The sequence below is a fragment of the Urocitellus parryii genome, chromosome 11 (assembly GCF_045843805.1).
Source record: "Urocitellus parryii isolate mUroPar1 chromosome 11, mUroPar1.hap1, whole genome shotgun sequence".
NCBI lineage: Eukaryota > Metazoa > Chordata > Mammalia > Rodentia > Sciuridae > Urocitellus > Urocitellus parryii.
The window spans coordinates 10923829-10942022 of record NC_135541.1 but is presented as its reverse complement, the minus strand read 5'-3'; positions in this window follow the sequence as shown (position 1 = coordinate 10942022).

Here is an 18194-nt window from a genome sequence, read left to right as displayed (position 1 = left end):
CGCCCCCTGCCTGCCCCAGGGGCCAGGAACCTCTGCTGGGCTCGCCCCGCGAGGCCCATCAGGGAGGCCAGAGAAGGAGGAAAAGCCAGGGGATTCTAAGGCAGAGGCCACAGCTACCCGAGGACCCACCAGGTCTGGGACATGACCTGTCACCCTCCTGGTGCCGAGGGCCCCTGTCCCTGCTGTTCCCAGAGGAGCTCGGGAGCCTGTGAGGCCCGAGCTCTTATTGTCCCCTCGTTCCACCCTCGAAGCAGCTGAGGTCAGCACAATTATAGGCCCATTTTATAGAGGAAGAAACCGAGGCCCAGAGAGGTTCCCAGCTAGAAAGTGACCGAGCCTGGATTTGAACAGGAAGGTGTCTGTCTCCGGAGTAGGCGGCTCATCAGCTGCCCGCCCATGTGGCACCTGCCCGTGAGACTTCGTCACGGCTGTTTCTTACTATGACACAAGTTACATATGGACTCACAGCAACCCATTTCACAGAAGGGAAGGTGGAGGCACAGAGAGGGAAAGTGACTTGCCCCAGGAGCCCCAGCTAGTGCCGGGCAGAGCTGGGAGGGGAGAGCCGGAGCTGGTGCTGCCTGCAGGCTCCAGGAGGCGGGGCCCCGCAGGGTCTCACTGTCAGACGAGGCGTGCGGCTGCGGCCTGCCCTGCTGTGGGGACGTGTGCTCGGGTGGTCACAGCTGGGCCAGGCTCTGGGATGCGGTGGGGGGTGCACGGTCTTCAAGCTGGGGTTGGGGAGGCTGAGCTTCTGCACATTTTATTTGTTTGCTTTGACTTTGAAGCAAAGACTTTGCCTCATTAATTAGGAGTCTGGCTGAGGACCAGGCAGGCTGAGTGCCAATCCTCCTAGTGCCACCGTCCCCGGAGGTGGCTCCTAGCCCTGGAGCCTCAGAGCACAGACTCCCAGCTCTGGCAGCGCATGATCCAGGCTCCAAAGCAGCCTCTCCTGGCTCCAAGCCTCCTCCTGTTCCCAGAGGCTGCGGCCAGGCCCGACGCGTCCCTGGGACCACCTGCACACAGTAGGTCCTAATTAGTCCAGATTCTCCAGCTGGTCACATGATTAGAGCCTGGTCGAGTTTCTCATGGAAAGTGGCAGGACGGAGCCCTCGATTGTCAGAATTGGGGGCCCTCAGAGAACACCAAATCCAGTCCTCAGGCTGTAGACCGAGGCACAGAGAGGGGGTGTGAGGAGCCCAGAGTAACACAGCAAGTCAGGGGGAGCGCTGGGCCCCCCACAGTCTCAGATCTCTTGGGACAGTTTCCCTCCCTCCCTCCTCCCTCCCTCCTCCTCCTTCCCCCCTCCTCCTTCCCTCCTCCTCCTTCCCTCCTCCTTGGGCAGTTGAAGGGTTAAATCTGCTGTGAATAAGCAGCAAAGGGGACAAACACCGAAGCAGTTTTCCTAATTCAGCCAACGCTGAGGGTCGGCTGAGGCCAGCAGCTTCCTAGGCCCTGGGAACGCAGTGAAGGAGAAACACGCTCCTGCCTTCCCGGAGCCTTCTTTCTGCTGGAGAGAAACAACCAGAAAGCAATAAATAGGATAAGATATGTGTCATCTAGTGGATAAGGGCCACCTGCGATTTTAAATGGGGCGGTCAGAGAGGGTGACGTTGAGAAAGAAGGTTCTGGTTGAGGGAACAGTCAGTGCAGCTGGTGCAAAGGCCCTGAGGCTGGGACGTGCCTGGAGGGTTCAAGGAGCAAGGAGACCAGCCTGGCAGGAGTGCAGTGGGGCGGGCCTGCCAGGCACCGGGAGGTCTTCCGACTTCTACTCCAAGGCGCCACGGGCCTGTGGAGCAGAGGAGGCCTTGCAGGGACTTGTCTGAGCACGGTGACTGTGGCTGCTGTGGGAATGGAATGCAGGAGGGGGAGGAGGAGCGGAGCCAGAGCCCAGCAGGGAGCTGCTGCCCCGGGCAGGAGAGAGGCTCAGCCCCAGGTGGGGCCGCGCAGGGCGAGCAATGGTCGGGTTCTGCACATTTTGCTCCAGTTTCCTCCAGGGGAATAAGCAGGTGGACTGATCAGGAGTGTAAAGATGGCACCCGGAAGGACAGAGCTGCCCGCACTGAGCAGGGCATCTGGGGACAAAGACAGCGAATGAGGGCAGATAGGACCAGGGCTGGCGTGGTACAGTTTGCCCCTGAATCTCTCCCTGCCTCGTGGCACACGGGGGCTGCGTGCTGATCATGAGCCTCGCTCCCATGCGCTCATGTGGCCACTCCTGCGGTGCGTGCGGGACTTTGTGGATTCACCTTTGCCCCTCTGCAGCCTCTTGCGGAGTCTTTTGTTCTCTGAGACTGGTCGCGCCTTGTGTTGAAATGTCTGTCCCTCCACTAGCCCAGAGAGCAGGGCCCTTGTCTGTCTTGGCTGCGCCCCCAGCGCCCAGACTTACAGTAGCTGCTCATTAAAAACACGGTTGGTGTCCCGCATCCAGCCCAGTGCTTGACCCCCAGCGGGGGACCTTGCAGATGGCTTCTTGTGAGGAACCCTGGGCCGGTGAAGGCCAGCCTGCGGTCACTCTTGTGGAGGGCGTTAACCCTTGGAGCCCAGAGGGGACCCTTGGTGTCAGGAAGCAAACTCCCCTTCACAGGAGGACCCCAGTCCAGAGCCCCAGGGGAGCAGCTGTCTCCCTGCTGAAAGGCCATTTCCCGGAAGAAATGAGGGTGTTCTGGGTCGTCCCATCCCCTGGGGGTGTTGGGGCCCTGTGACTGGACACCTGACCTGTCCTCCCAGGGCCTGGCCTCCGGCCTGCTCAGGGGACTATGATGGATGGTGTCATTCTGAGGAGAGGAACTGGCGCAGGGGATCTCCGCCCTCTGCCTGACTTGGGGACAGGGTGCGGCCTGAGCCGCGCTGGACTCCACAGCCGCCCAGTCCCTCGGCGCCACCAGCTCCCAAGTGCCGCCCGGGGGTGCTGACCGAGGTCACGGGGCTCGGGAGGCCTCCTGAGGTCCTGCTCTCTTGAGGGGAACCTGGGGCTTTGTCAGATAGAGTCACAAGACCCCCGGGTGCCGACAGGGGGTCCCCCTGTCACCATGACCCAGGGGGGCAGCCGTGACAGCCCCGAGCTGCGGAGGTTCACGGTCACCCGCTTCCTGGGGGCTTCAGACCAGCTTTGCCAAGAGGCTCTGCACTGGGGTGGCTCTGACCGGTGCCAGGCCCCGCCCGGGGATCAGCCCCAGTCCCCGGGCGAGGCCTGGCACCGGGTTTGACTCTTCTCATTTCCAGACGAGGAAGCCGGGTCTGAGGGTCAGGGGACCGCCCAAGGAAGGAAGAAGGGAGTGGCAGTCCCTGGGTTAGCCTGACCCCTGAGCCGGAGCGTTCTGTTCCACCCTCTGGTCACACAGGTCCCTTGGCTGACGAGCTCTCTAGTCCCTGACAGCACAAACCCTCAGCCTCTCTGCCTCTCCGAGGCACGTCTAGACCCCGCAGACGGAAGGAATGAGGCAGAGTCCACCCCACCCGCCCCCTGAAGCCTGCCTCTGCAGGGCCGTGGGGGGTCTTTCCTCCCCCTGCCCCCTGCCCGCAGCACCCATCTCTGCCCTCCTCTGCAGAGTCCTTCCAGCCTCAGGAAGGATTTATGGGCCCACGGAGCCCTAACCGCCCAGCAGGCCCTGCCCTGCGACGTGCACAATAAGGGTTCTGCCCACGCAGGCGAACCCCGTAACACCCTGGTGAACATGAGTCACCGACGATGAGCGAGCCTGGGGCACAGGTGGGAGACACATCAGACTGTCGGCCTCGACGGCCTGCGACCTTCCACTCCACCATCTTCGAGACGAGAAGAGCAGATGGGGCCAGTGGTCCCGTGCTCCGGTCTGCCTCTGGCTCTAACCCACCCTGGTCCCCAGGTCCCCCTGTCCCTTCTCCAGCAGCCTGGGCTTCTCCAGGGGACCATGGCCACGAGAATGTCACCTCATGGAAGCAGGGATTTTGTGCACTCACAACTGTCCCCTCCGTGCTTAGCACAGTCCCTGGTACGGGGCAGGTGCACACCTACAGTCCTTTGCTGAAGTGAAAACATTGCTTATCTATGACGTGCCCGTAACTCCGCGCCGTCTGTTGGACTCTCCCTCCCTGGATCACTCTAACATTTCTGTGAAAACTCAGTTGGCTGCTTGTGAGTTCTCTGCTCTGTCCCACTGGTCCATGTCTGTACCTCCACCAGTTCAACACAGTCTGATTAGGGGAGCTACATAGTAAGTCTTGAAATCGAGTTGGCCAATTGCTCCCACTTTGTTCTTCTTTTTCAAAATTATTTTAACTCTTATAGTTTCTTGGCCATTCCATGTATTTGGAGGGTAATCTTGCATATATCTATAAATCATTCTGATGGGATTTTTATAGCAATCGAAATGTAATCTATACATCAGTTTGGGGAGGACTGACATCTTTATATTGTTGTCTTGCAATCCATGAACATAGTATGCCTCTCTGTGTATTTAGATTTTTTAAAAAATTTTCTTTCATCAGTCTTTTGTAACTCTCAGCATAAAAGGTCTTGTACATGTTTTGTTAAATTTATTCCAAAGTATTTCATTTTTTGTTGCTATTTTAAATTGTAAATTATAATTTTGATTTCAATTTCCAAAAGATTATTTCTAGTATACTAAAAAAAGGATTTTTGTGGGTGGGTCTTGTATCCTGTGACCTTGCTGGACTTGTTTATTAGTTATAGGAGTTTGTTGGTAGATTTCTTGGGGTTTTCTGTATGGATCATCATGTCATCTACAAATAAGGACAATTTGCTTCTTCCTTTCGGATCTATATGCCTTTTATTTCTTTTCTTGTCTTATTGCACTAGCTAGAACTTGTAGTACCGGGTTGAGTATTAGTGGTGAAAGCAGGGATCCTTGTGGTATTTCCCATGTTTTAGGGGGGAAGTATTCAGACTTTTACCACCAAGTGCATTGTCAGCGTGGGCTTTGTGTAGCTGCCCTCTAAGGATGTCCCCTCTATTCCTAATTTGCCAAGATTTTCTCTTTATTATGAATGAGTATTGCAGGTTTTCAGGTGATTTTCGACATCCATGGATATGATTAAATGATTTTTCTTCTTTAACTGATAATAGGGTAGACTACATTGGTTTTCAAGGATTGTACCAATTTCTGAATCAATTCTTCAAGAATTGCCAATTCATGTTTGTGGGGTTGTTGATGATATCTCCTTATGTTGATTTCTGTTGTCTGCATTGTCTGTGGTGATATTCTCTATTACGTCTTTTATTTTGGTCATCAGTGTCTTTTCTCTTTTTTAGTTTTGCTTGATATCTGATGTGGCCAGAGCAGGGAGCTGGGCCCTGCAGGTGTGTGGGCCTGGCGCACTCCTCCTGGCCTGTCTGGTGAGGAACAGGACTGGATCTTGGCAGCAGCGACCGCAAGGTCAAACCTGGAGCTGCGTGGGGATAACGCTGCCCCGGGACATTGTCACACGGACTTGAACCTGGGGCTGGTTTAAAATAACACTGACACCGCGCAGTCTTTGGGGTCAGGCTTGGGTGATTCTCTTCCTGGGTTTGCTGTCTGCCAGGCAAGTGCTCTCCCTCTGAGCCCCATCCCCAGCCCCCTGCCTCCCTGCTGGTCCAGCCCCCAGCACTGCCCTCCAAGGGCTGCTGTCTCTCCCTGTGGACGGAGGCGCTTTCTCCCTGAGGGCACATTTGCTCTGTCCCCCGGAGGCGCCCCATCCTCCTTCCTATCTGTACCTACCTTCCCCACTAAACCTGTCCAGGCCTTTGACGGACACGTGCTGAAATTCCTTTCTGTCACGTCCTGAGTCATGTCCCTGGGAGCTGTGTCTTCTCCCACGACAGCCGGGGCCCGACCTGCGTCTCCTCTCAGAATCCTGGCATTTGCCCCAGAGAAGGGAGGGCAAGGAAACTGCGGCTCAGAGAGGGTGAGAGACGGAACCACGTCCCCTGAGAGACCAGGGTGACAGCCCAGACCTGGCCGACTGCAGAGACAGGCCGCAGGCTTGCCTAGGTAATGGGGGGAGGGGGTAAGAGACCCCAGAGTCCCTGGTCTTTTATGCATTCAACAGACATCTGCAGAGCGACCCTCTGAGCCAGGCACCAGGGACACAGAGAGACAGCGCCCAGAGGAAATCTCTCTCTACTGTGTGCGGGTGGACAGAGACGTGCACATGGACATGGGTGTGAGGACCTGTTGGGCTCTGTCTGTGTGCAGAGAGAGACAGACAGAGACCGTCGGCTCCCGCAGGCTGCAGACCCAGGGGGTGTTGCAGGGGGAGTCCAAGGCCAGCTTCGGGGAGGCCGCCCCACCCCCACCCCCGCCCTAGACGATGTCAGTCTTTCTTCCCTTAAAGCCGTTGCCTGATTGGACAAGGCTCAGTACATATGGAGGGTCATGTGCTGGACTCAAAGTCTACAGATTTCAATGTTCGTCTCATAAAAAAATGCCCTCCCGGCAACACCCGGACTGGTGTTTGCCCAAATATCTGGGTACCGTGGCCCAGCCCCGTTGGCACAGAGGATCCACCAACAGAGACACATCAGAGAGGGGTTCTGAGCTCCTGTGGGGTCACTTCCCACGTAGCACATTAGAGGGAGCCACAGAGATGCGCTTGGCTTCTCTTTCCTTGTGGACGGGGACGCGGAGGCAGGGAGGAGCTGCCATTTACTAAGGTGATGGGCAGGTCGATGCAGAACCAGATGGCAGCCTCGCTTTCTGACCCCTGCTCATGTCCTTCATCTCCCTCGGGAGGAGTCTGGGACAGGAGTTGGAAGCGAGGGGGTTCCTCGGGAGGCGCAGGCCGCCCCACAGAGAGCGGAGGCCGTCCAGGAAGGGAGAAGTGGGTGCCCTGAGCTGTCGGGCTGGTTAGCACCTGGGGCACCTGGAGCTCAGCCCGCTGGGCAGTGCTGGAGGTGGGTGGAGCGCGGGAGCCCAGGGGCCGGGGTGTGGATACACCCACTCCCTGCGGCCATTGGTGGGAGCCACTCCTGAAGGTCCTCGTTCCCTGGTACCTTGGTCAGTGACTTTGGTGGCCCGAGAAAGCCCCAGGCACAGAATGCAAGAGCTGGAACTTGGAGGCTGGGTCTCCATGCACTGAAGAAGGAGGGGATATGGGGAGCGAGGGCAGGCACCCATGCAACCTGCTGCGGAATGAGGGGGGTCACCACCCCGTGAGAAGCAGACAGCCAGGAACGCCTACCTGAAAAAGCCACAGGAGCATCTGTATAGAGCTCAGGGGACTCAGGGACCCCTGGAGCCGGACTGGGGAAGCCACTCTGACGCTCCTGCCTTCAGTCTCCCTTGGTGACTCATCCTTCCTCTTTCCCCTTGCCCGCCCACCTGCCCTGGCCAGGAGGCAGGTGAGGCTTCATTGACACAGCTGCCCTACACCCACGTGTTCTCACGGACTCTTCCAGAAGGAGGTGGCTTGGCAGAGGCATCAGGGTCTGCTTATCAGTGTGTGGGCGTCCTGCCCTTCCCTGAGCTTCCAGCACCTGGCCCACACCGCCCGCCCCAATACCCCTCCTCTTGGGTTGCATAGTTCTCTGCTGCAGGAGGCCAGGATCTCCTCGTGGACTGGCCAGTGTGCATGGTGTTGAGTAACTTGACCCACTCACATGTGCATCCCGTGGTGCCTTCATATCAGTGTGCATCTCTTAAAATTGCAACATGTATCAAACGTTCAGAGGAGCATGTAAACATATGTGCACTTTCGGGAACAATATTAAAGTGAACACCACGTAAATGCCACCCAGCTAATGAAACTGAAAGCCTTCTGTGTCTTTGAAGATGTTTGGGCATGTCCCTGACCACTTCCCCCTGCCTTCAGAATGAACAATTATGCAAACCTTTGTGATCATCATTCTCTTGTTTGCTTTATGATTTTTACACTATTGTTTAGTTTTGCCTTTGTGTTTGTGGTCTTTACATAAAAGGAAGCACACTTTGTTCCTTGGCGTCTTGTTTCTTTTACTCAAACTGTGTTGGTGAAATTCATCCATGTTGATGTGTGGGCTATAAATTGTTCATCATCATTACTGTCTGACATCCCATCATATGAATATGAGACAATTTAGTTTTCTGTCCTACTAGAAATGGGCATTGTTTCCAGTTGTTAGATAATATGACCAGTGTTGCTAGGAATATTCCTGTGTCCTAGGGTACAACATGAGGAGTTATTTAATTCTCTAGGAGTTGAATTTATGACATAGGGTGTGGGCATTGTCAACTTTACTGGGTAGCAACAAACAGCTTTTTCAGTGGTTGTATCAATTTCATCCCCATCAGAAACGATAAGGTTCCAGTGGCCCCACACCGTCGGCAACAGCTCTACTGTATGTATGTATGCATTTTTGCCTGTCTGGTGAGCATGCTCTAGTATATCATTATGGCTTCAACTTGGACTTCCTTGATGACTAACAAGGTTGAATACCTTTTCACTGGCTTATTGGAAAACTGTGTTTCTACTTTGTGAAGGGACTAGTCAAAGTTTTGTCTCTCTCTTTTTTTTTTTTCCAGTACTAGGAATTGAATCCAGGGCCTCGCATGTGCTGGGCCAGCATTCTACCTCTGAGCTCCATCTCTCGTCTGTCTGTCTGTCTATTTATTTTGGAGTACTGGGGATTGAATCCAGGGCACTTTATCACTGAGCCACAGCTGCCGCCCTTTTTATTTTAAGGCAGAGTCTCTCTGAGTTGCCCAGGCTGATCATCAACTTGTGGTCCTCCTGCCTCAGCCTCCTGAGTAGTTGAGGTCACCGGCCTGCACCTGTACCAGGTCGGTCTTATTTTTCTATTTGATTGTTCCCTTTTTTTTCCTCGTGTTTATTGAATGGTAGGAGTTGTTTTTATATCCTAAATATTGTCTCACAAAGAGTAAAATAATAAAGGAAAAGAACAGGGGCTGGAGATGTGGCTCAAGTGGCAGAGCGCTCGCCTGGCATGCGCAGGGCACTGGGTTCAAACCTCAGCACCACATAAAAGTAAAATAAAGATATTTTTAAAATTTTTAAAAAAGAATGTACACTACATTAAAACAAAGAGTGTCTTCGAATGAAAAGATAGATTAACAGAGTAAAAATATAAGCCACAGAGTGAGAAACAGCATATTTTAGACAAGTAAGTGAAGACAGACAAGTATATAGGATTTATAGACAACTCCTATTACTCATAATAAGACGTCTGGCCCCCTGTTGTGTGTAATTGAATTATTTGTATATTTCTGTATGAGTTATGCATTATTTGGGGGGGATATTGAGGATTGAATTCAGAGGATCTCAACCACTGAGCCCCATCCCCAGACCTATTCTGTATTTTCTTGAGAGAGAGGGTCTCACTGAGTGGCTTAGTGCCTCCCTTTTGCTGAGGCTGGCTTTGAACTCTCGATCCTCCTGTCTCAGCCTCCGGAGCTGCTGGGATTACAGGTGTGCACAACCACGCCTGGCTAGTTACTCATTATCTTAATCACATAAACTTTTACAATAGGCCCTGTTACCTGGTAGAGCAAGCTTTCTCACCGTTTCTTCTTCAAGCGGGACTTAGCTATTCTCAGCTCTCCGTACGTCTATGTAAATTTTAGAATCAGCTTGTAAATGTTTCTCTCTCTCTCTCTCTCTCTCTCTCTCTCACACACACACACACACACACACACACACACACACACACACACACCCTTGCAGAGTTCTGATTGGGTTTACTTTACCTTGTGGGTCTTGAGGAGAATTGCCATCTTTTCCATATCAAGTCTTCCATCTATGAACATGGTATACCTCTGTCAATAAGATCTTCTCCATGAAGACTTTGCACATTTTTGTTAATATTTATTTGCTTTTTATTATTCACTTTTTGATGCTATTGTGTTATATTTAAAGTTTGTCATCTTCCGTTTCTTCTTGGTAGGTGGAAATAGGGTTGATTTTCGTATGTTGACTTTATAGTAATGGTCTTGCTAAACTCTCCTGTTAATTCTTGTAGTTTGGCGATCCTTTGGAACATTCTAACTATATAATAATTCCTTTCTGATATTAAAGTTCAGTGGCAAAAGAATCTTCTGTTCAATGCTGAATATAAATAACGAGAGCATTCTTGTCCTGGAAGGAAGGGTTTGAACATTTTATCACTAGTGTGATATTTGGTGCCATAGCCACACTTCTGTTATCCTTTGCTAGAAAAAGCCGATGTCGCCCTGAGCAAACCGTTCTTGTGAATCATTTAAACTAGCAGCACAAGACTGATTTACCTAAAATTTCCCTCATCTCTTTCTTCCCTTTTCCAGACTGATGCCAATCAACAGATTACTGGCTACTGAGGTTTCCTGAATCATTTCTCCTGAAGATAAAAGGAGCTTAAAACTGTTTTGCAAATGCTTGTGTGTGTGTGTGTGGGGGGGATGGCTAGGGATTGAACCTCAACCCCAAAACCTGTTTTCAGTTAAGATGGTCTTTAGGATATAAGCCCACCGTCTTCTCTGGAACACATGGCTCCAACTTGTGCTGGAGTCACTTAGCGCTTTTTGGACGGCGACTGAATGCCCTTGGGTTTGGCAACGATGTGGGTTTCTTGTAGACCTGTAGAATGACCTAGAGGGCTTTCAAAAACCCAAACCACTGCCCCTCTTCCCCAGGTTTCTGACTCAGACGATCCAGGTGGAGCCTAAGGATTTTCTCACCAGTTCCCGGGTGGTATTGATGCTGCTGGTCCAGGGACCACACTTTGAGAACCGCTCTGGTAGACAGTCTTTACTGGGTTAAAGATGTTCTTTTCTAGGCTTATTTTAAAATCACAAGTGGCAATCTTATCTGCTGTTTTTTTGTTTGTTTGTTTACAATTTATTGAGGTGTTCACATATTTTTCTTCTCTCTCTTACTCTGTTAAATTGATTTTTCTAAGGTAGAGCTGGGGCCCCATCTCACGAGGTCTGACAAGGTCAATCTCATGAGGCCACCCAATATCGTATCATTTTAGCAACTCAGTTTGCCATGGTTTTGCATAGGGATGGACGCTGTGTCCCCAGGTGGCTGTCTTGCTGCTTTGCTCGGGGCGGCGGGGGGGGGGGGTGGATCCTACCTCAGGTTAGCGGTGACACGTGGCAGTTGAGCAGCTTCGGTTTGTCCGAGTTATTATCCTGGTGTCCCCTCTTGCCGCTGGCTCCTCCACCCGCCTGTGAGCTCCTCCACCGGCAGGTTCCTCATCTGTTCCTTCTGAATCCCCAGAGTCTACGACCGAGCTGGACACACAGTAGGGCAAACTGTGTCCCTATTGTGTGCGAGGACCAAGTAGCTGCCTGCAGAGGACAGGTGAACCACTAATCCTGCAGGGGTGGAGAATAGAGGAAGGAAGTGCGTGGGCCCTGCTTCTGCCTGGCGCACTCGGGTCCTGAAATAACCCCGAAGGTGGGCGCCCCTGGCCTTGTGCAGCTGAGCAGCCCGAGGCTGAGCCGCGGGAAGTCTCTCAGGAATGTACACTGTAAGCTGCGCTAGGACCCTGCTGCTGCGCTAGGACCCTGCTGCTCCGCGGCCTCTTACAGAGGCCCACAGAGGGCGAGGTCACTTTGCACCCCAACCCCCTTTGAGAATGAGAACTGGAGGACAACTCTGGTGCCCTTTTTGCATTGGTTGCTGGGAAACTCAGCTCCAAATTCTGGGTTTGCCCACCTGCCATAGGTCGGTCCTCACGGTCACATGTTTGCTTGCTTTTTTCCCGTGGACTTTATTTCTTGGAAATCTTCCCTGCCTGAAGCCTTTTTAATCATCCATTTTCTAAATACATTCAACTCCCCTGAGGACACATCGGGAAATGGTTAAATAAGTGGAAAATACACAGATGTGGTGCTGAGCTGCCGGCACCCTCTGGCTCAGTGGCTCTCACTTCTCTGTGCCCGGCCTGCTCAGGTCCCTGCCTTCGGGAGCCCTGGGAACTGCCCGGGGCAGCGGTGACTTCCCGGAGCGAGGTTTTTCAGGTTAAGGTGACTAAGGCCGAGGTGCGGTTTCTCAGGACACTGAGACTCGTTGAAAGACCCAAGAAAGGTTCAAAGAGCACCGGGAGCTGGCTTCCATGTTGGCCTTACGCTCTTGCAAGACAGAGCTGCTTCAGAGGCGGCTCGGGGCTTCTCCTCTGATGCCCAGGGCCCAGCCGGGCTTCTCCAAGGTGCCCGCCTCTCAGGGAACTCGAGGGTGACTCTCGCCCCCCGACAGCCTGTCAGAAACAGGTCACCTCACCAACAAGGCACCGAGATGCAGGAGACAGGGCCCCCAGACCTGGGCCCCAGGATTGGGGGGCACATTTGGGGGAACAGAGAGCCCACCTCCTGCCCCTGGCCTCGTGGAAACCCGTCCACCTTGTCTTCGGTCCCGGGGAGGGGTGCTGGCACACTGCGGTGGAAACCAGGGACCCACAGGCCTCCTTTGTGCATCAAGACTCCCCAGTAGCCAGTCCTCCTAAGTGTCTAGCTGTGACTGAAAAGTTTATCATCAAGAAAAAGTGAGTGAGAGGCTCCTTGGGTGGTGTGCAGAGCAGCTGAGACTTCGGAGCCAAACACATTTGTGTTTTTAGTTTCCTGGGGCAAGTGACTTCATGGTGTGTCCTCCCCCATCTTGTAGTGGCAGTTCACGGGGTGCCAGGTACTGTGCCAAGCACTGCCCTGTGACCTCTTGCACTGCTCACAGCAACTCCCTGAGATCCATGCGATTGCTCTCCCCTTCTTACCAATAGAGGAGAGTAAAGTTCAGAGAGGTTAAGTAACTTGTCCAAGGTCACACAGCTGGCAAGCAGCAGAGCCAAGAAGCACGCCCTGGCAGTCTCTGATCTGTGCTACAGCCTTTGCCACTTGTTGCCTGGGGCACACGGAGTACGTGCTCAATAAGCATCTAATGAATTCAAGAAGAGTGTCCTCGACAGGTGGCTCCCAGTACCAACCTCCACCTGCAAGGCTCTCGCTCTTGAGCCACGGGCAGGTACAGGTTGGCAGTGCACCTGCTCCTACTTCTGCCTCGGGACCCCAGTTGCACAGTTGTTGCTTCATTGCCCACAACACAGAGACGCAGGAAAGACGGAGGGGCACTTCCCCAAATGGGGGCCGTGTGTGTGTGTGTGTGTGTGTGTGTGTGTGTGTGTGTGTCTGCTTGCACTGACAAGCCCTTGACTCATTAATCTCTCTCCAGGAAGCTACTTACTGTGGCTTTGGGCCGAGGCCACAGAGCAGAGCAGAGCATTAATGGGCGGGGGTGGGGCTGGGCGGGGTGGGGCAGCCCCGAGGATGAGGACCTCCCAATATCCAGGGGCAGAAAATGACACACGTCGGTTGTGCGCAGCAAGCTCCACTCATAAAGTGGAAGACCACGTGGCAGCGAGGCAGAAGGCGCCACGGTGACATCCCTCGGGCACGACACTCACCAGGCGGGTCAGGGAACGGCCGCGGGTGGGCCTGCGGTGGGGACCCTCCAACGCCAGGTGACGGCGCGACATCCAGAGGCAGAGTGGGGACGAGGACAGACACGAGACGCCCGAAATGCAGCAGAGTGGGGCCGGGAAAGGCCACCCACAGGACCCCGAGTCTGGAATGTTCTGTTTGCAGAGACAGGGGCTGGGGACCCTGGTGTCCCCCCACAATTCTGCCTTTGGTCACTTAGAAACATCGTAGAGACCACGGGGTCAGGAAATCCACGAGTGGCTCTGGGTGGCCTGCACCCCTCCCTGTCACCTCCTGTCTGTCCACGGCCGCTCCACACAAAGCGCACAGCTTGACACGTCACCTCAGCCGGCTCCCAGCCCACCCTCCCCCCAAACCTCACACAGAGCTGTCCTTTAAAAAGTGTGGGCCCACTTTCACCAAGTGACCGCCAAGCTCATCAAAGGGGCCACCTGCTGGCCTCTCCTGCCACCGTCCAATGGCTGCCCCAGAAGCCCTGGGTAAGTTCTAGAACACGTCCAGCCACCCCCCACCCCTGGTGTCGGCACCAGCTGATCTACGCCCTGGATCCTTCCAGTCCCTCGATTCAGTCCAAGTCGTCACCTCCCCAAAAGGCGTCCCTGAGCGCTGTCTGAGGTGGGTCCCCCGTGGCTCCCAGCACACCCGACGTGTCCTGCGGGGTGCTCACCCCCGTCCTCGATTCTCCGAACAGGAGTCAGGTGAGCGCCACGCAGGACGGGCCTCCACGGTGGCCTCCAGGACGGTCAGGACTATTTTGTCCCTCAGGCTCTCTCCCACTTCACCTGTCCCTGCTGCCCCTGTTCCTTGATTTCCAACGGTGGCCACAGTCTTCTGCCCAAAGCACAGGCCATTGTTATTTTATTTATTGTTGTTTTTAAAGGCTCTTCCAGGACCTCAGCGCCTGCCTGTGATCCCAGCCACTTGGGAGGCCGAGGCAGGAGGATCCCAAGTTTGAGGACAGCTTTGGCATCTTAGAGAGACCCTGTCTCAAAATAAAAAAATAAAAATAAAAAGGGCTGGGGGTGTAGCTCCGTGGTGGAGCACCCCTGGGTTCAATCCCCAGCACCAAGAAAATAATAAAAAACCAAAAGCCCTAGCGATCTCTTACACATGGACACAGCCCGCGCAATGACCCCGTGTGCCCACGTCACGCCCTCCTTTCATTTCTCTGCCTTCCCTGCCATCCCCACGTTGGCAATACGTGGCAGTGGGTGTGTATTTCCCTGCTCTTCTCCACGGTCACAGAGTCACAGGCTGACACACGCATGGACACGCAGGGGGCAGGGTGGCTTTGAGGCCACGCCGACCTCACGTGGCACATGCCCCTCTGCGTCTTGCCTCTCTCAACAGAGCCTCCTGGAAATCCCTCCCGCTGGGGGGAGAGTCCCCTCCATTCCTGGTAAGAGATGGTCTATCCACAGCCGAGGGGTGGCACACTGACCACACCCACCCCTCCAGACGTTTTGCCACAATGAACAGAAGTAGCTGGAGATGTGGCTGAGCCCCCGGGGGCTGGCACCTGCGGGTGCCCAGGCCTGGGGCCCTGGAATCTGCTTTCTAACACACGTTGAGGGAATCGTGTGCGCTGCCTTTAGGAACCAGGGTGCCAGCCAGTTCTTATGCCACTGGGACTTTCTGGTTGCAGAGGTACCACTGCAGCCCAAGCAGCCCCTGAGCTGCTGATCCCAGGCCGAGGGTCGGGGGAGGCACCTAAGGGAGGAAGAGGGAAGCCCAGAGGTGCCTCGGGAACAGGAGGGTCCTCGAGGTCTTGACGTCAAAGTCACCGGGCCACATGGTGCAGGATGCCCATGTCCAGGCAGAACGTCAGGGAGGGGCCTGGTCGGCTGGGTCCTCAGAGTTTCTAGGAGATTCTTCTAGCGCGTGGGGGGAGAGCCCAGGCTGCAGAGGTGGCCAGCTCTGTGACCAGCAGTGCTTTCGCTCCTCTGTGCCTCCGTGTCCTCATCTACAGAGGGAGGGCCGTAACACTAACTGCCCCTCCCTTCCTGCAGGGCGGCTGGAGGCCTCCTGAGGCCGTGGAATTGGGCAGCCTCCTGCCGAGGCCCACAGTGACTTGTTCCTCCTTCTGAAGGGAGGGTGCGCCAGGCCGTCCAGAGCTGCGGACCAGGGAGAAGGCCAGGCCCCCGCTTCCTGCACGTCCAGAGCCGCCTCCTGGCTCAGTCCCAAGCCACTGAGGCCAGCAGGATGTGGCCTGGGAGTCAGGCCCCCTTCCCTGGCCCCCACGGGTGATGTCTGGAAGGGTCTTTGGCCCTGGGGTGCGCCTACACAGACGTTGCCCAGGGAGGCCATCGTTTATTGAGCGCTTACTATGTGCCACTCTAGGTGTGCCACTAACACGTCCCTCGTGACCCGACTTAAGTTCCAGGTGAGCTCCGGGAGGCAGGCAGTCACTGTGCCCATTTCACAGAGGAGGACACTAAGGCTTGGCGGGTCGGCCAGGTGGCTTCGCGGCTGAAGGCCCTGGAAGGGACCAGGAGTATGGTCTGGGCAGCCGTCTGGGAAGGCAGAGGAGGATGGAGGTCACCTGTGTCCGCAGGTTTGGTGGGGCAGCTCCCAGGGCCACGCCAGGGGGATCCCAGGTCTCGGCCCAGCCTCACCGAGGGGGCAGGGCTGAGCAGAGCCCTGGAGGCGGGGCCCGCGGGTCGCCCCTTCTTCTGCAGAGTCCAGGAAGCTCCCTGGGAGGCCACGCGGGCTTCCAGAGGGGCCACCGTGGGGTCCGAGTCATGGAGACCAGAGACTCATTCTTATGCTCAAGGTAGCCCGTGGGGACAGAAAGCCCAGGTCATCCAACAAAGGACAAAGGTGTACAGGCAGGGTCCTGTCTCCCCACGTCGTCGCAGGCGGAGTGGGGTTTAGTCGCGCCCGAGCTCTCCGCCACGTCTCCCTGAGCCCGGGTCTCCCCCATCTCCAGTCGCTGCCTCCGTGTGACTCATTAGGCGATAAAGTCCCAAAGGCCGCTCCGTGACTGGGCTGCACGTCCCAGGCTCCTGCCCCTCACCTCAGCCTGCCTCTCCCACCTGGGAAAGTCCCCAGGATTGTCTTCAGAGCAGGACAGACTGTGACCTGTCTCCATGGGTGTGATTTTAATGACTTGTCTCTGGGCTGCGGCTTCCTGGTGTCTCTGCCGGCCACAGGGTCCTTGAAGGCCCCGCTGGCTTTTCAACCCCGTCTCCAGGGGCATCCTCTTAATTTTACAGCCTCGAAGGCTGCATTTCCTAACTTTCTGGGGTGTCTGTAAACCCCACAAGTCTGCTTGCCTGCCTCCCGCCCCGGGACGATGTCATTCCCTAGATCCTACGGGTCCTGTTCTTCTTGGGGATCCCTGACTGTCTCACCTCCAGCAGGAACCAGGCCTGCAGACACCCCGACATTGGCCCAGTGACATGAGCCCAGTGACATGAATGTGGGTGACTCGGGGCCACTGAGTTGGTGACGTGCTGGACGCTGGAGGAAGGCGATTCACGGTGTCCTCTGCCAGGTCGCAGGTGGATGGCGTTTCGGGATTTAGTCTGCCCCCCTCTCTTCTGCCGTCCAGCTGTCCCACCCACCCCAGCTGGAGCACAGGGGGACCCTAAGTCCCCTGGAGCCTGTGGGCCGGGAGGGCACGGGGTGGGACAGGCCCCTGCACCTCATCTTGTTCTCCCAACGGGAGGGACTTTCCTCGGCCTCCTCGCGGGATGGTTCCCCTGGGGGAGCGGGTGCCCTCATCCTGTCAAGACCTGGGCACGTGAGGGGCGCTGGAAGACTGAAGTACTGGGCGGCCAGGGCGGCCTTGGGAAGCCTGTGGTGTCCCCTCCTGTCACCTGCCCTGGGTTGTTTCTGCGTTTTGCTCCTCAGGAGGAAATGGGGGGCTCTGGAAGGCACAGGTGGGAGGCACCCCTCACAGGGGGCTGTCGGCTGCTGGGCACGAACTCTGGGGCTGTACTCGGGCTGGGGGCTGTTGCCCCTCAGGATGGCTAACACCCCTTCAAATTGCTCTTTTCAGATGAGAAAACCAGAAGGGACTGGTTTAAACCAGCCAACCCACCCAGGGCACCCCCACCCCCACCCCACCGCGGGTTTTAAGTGCTCAGTGTGTGAAGTCGGCTCCGGAATTGCCCCTGCGCGCCCAGGAAAGCGCTGCCTCTACCTGTGAGGGTCTCTCCAGTGAGTAAAGGCACCTCTGTCCCCAGAGTCCCTTGCCGTCTCTGCTCAGAGACACTGCTTGCTCCTCACCTGGTGACTAACAAACCTTCACTCTTGGATCTCCTGATTGTGCTTTTTGGATTTGGGGTCACCCCGGGGGAGCCCATTGGGCTAGTCACAGAGTGGGCACAACCTCTCCATGGGTGTGGGCGGGAAGGCGGGTGCTGCCAGGGCTGAGCAGGCACCAGGCTCCATGGCACTCGGGCTTCCCCAGGCGGCAGCCCCAGGGCCACCCCAGCCCCAGCCCCGCCCCTGCCCTGCCACACCCCTGCCCTGCCACGCCCCTGCCCTGCCACGCAGGCCTCCTCCCGGGGGCTCGCTCTCATCACAGCGGTCAGGGGCAGCCGCAGCCTGCTCTACAGTGACTTTACCTGCTTACCCAAATTTGGGTTTATCAGCCCCAAATTCCTGGAGGCCAGGCCAACAAGGCCTTCAGTGGCAGAAAGTCCCCGATCCTTGCTGTCCCACCCCAAGCCCAAAGGCCAAAGTTCTACCCACAGCATTTGTGTTTCTGCGGATTTATTAGCTGTGAGGAAACGCAGCGGGACGTGTACAGAACACACTCGAAGCCCAAACCAAGCCTCTCCCCACGCCCACCCGGGC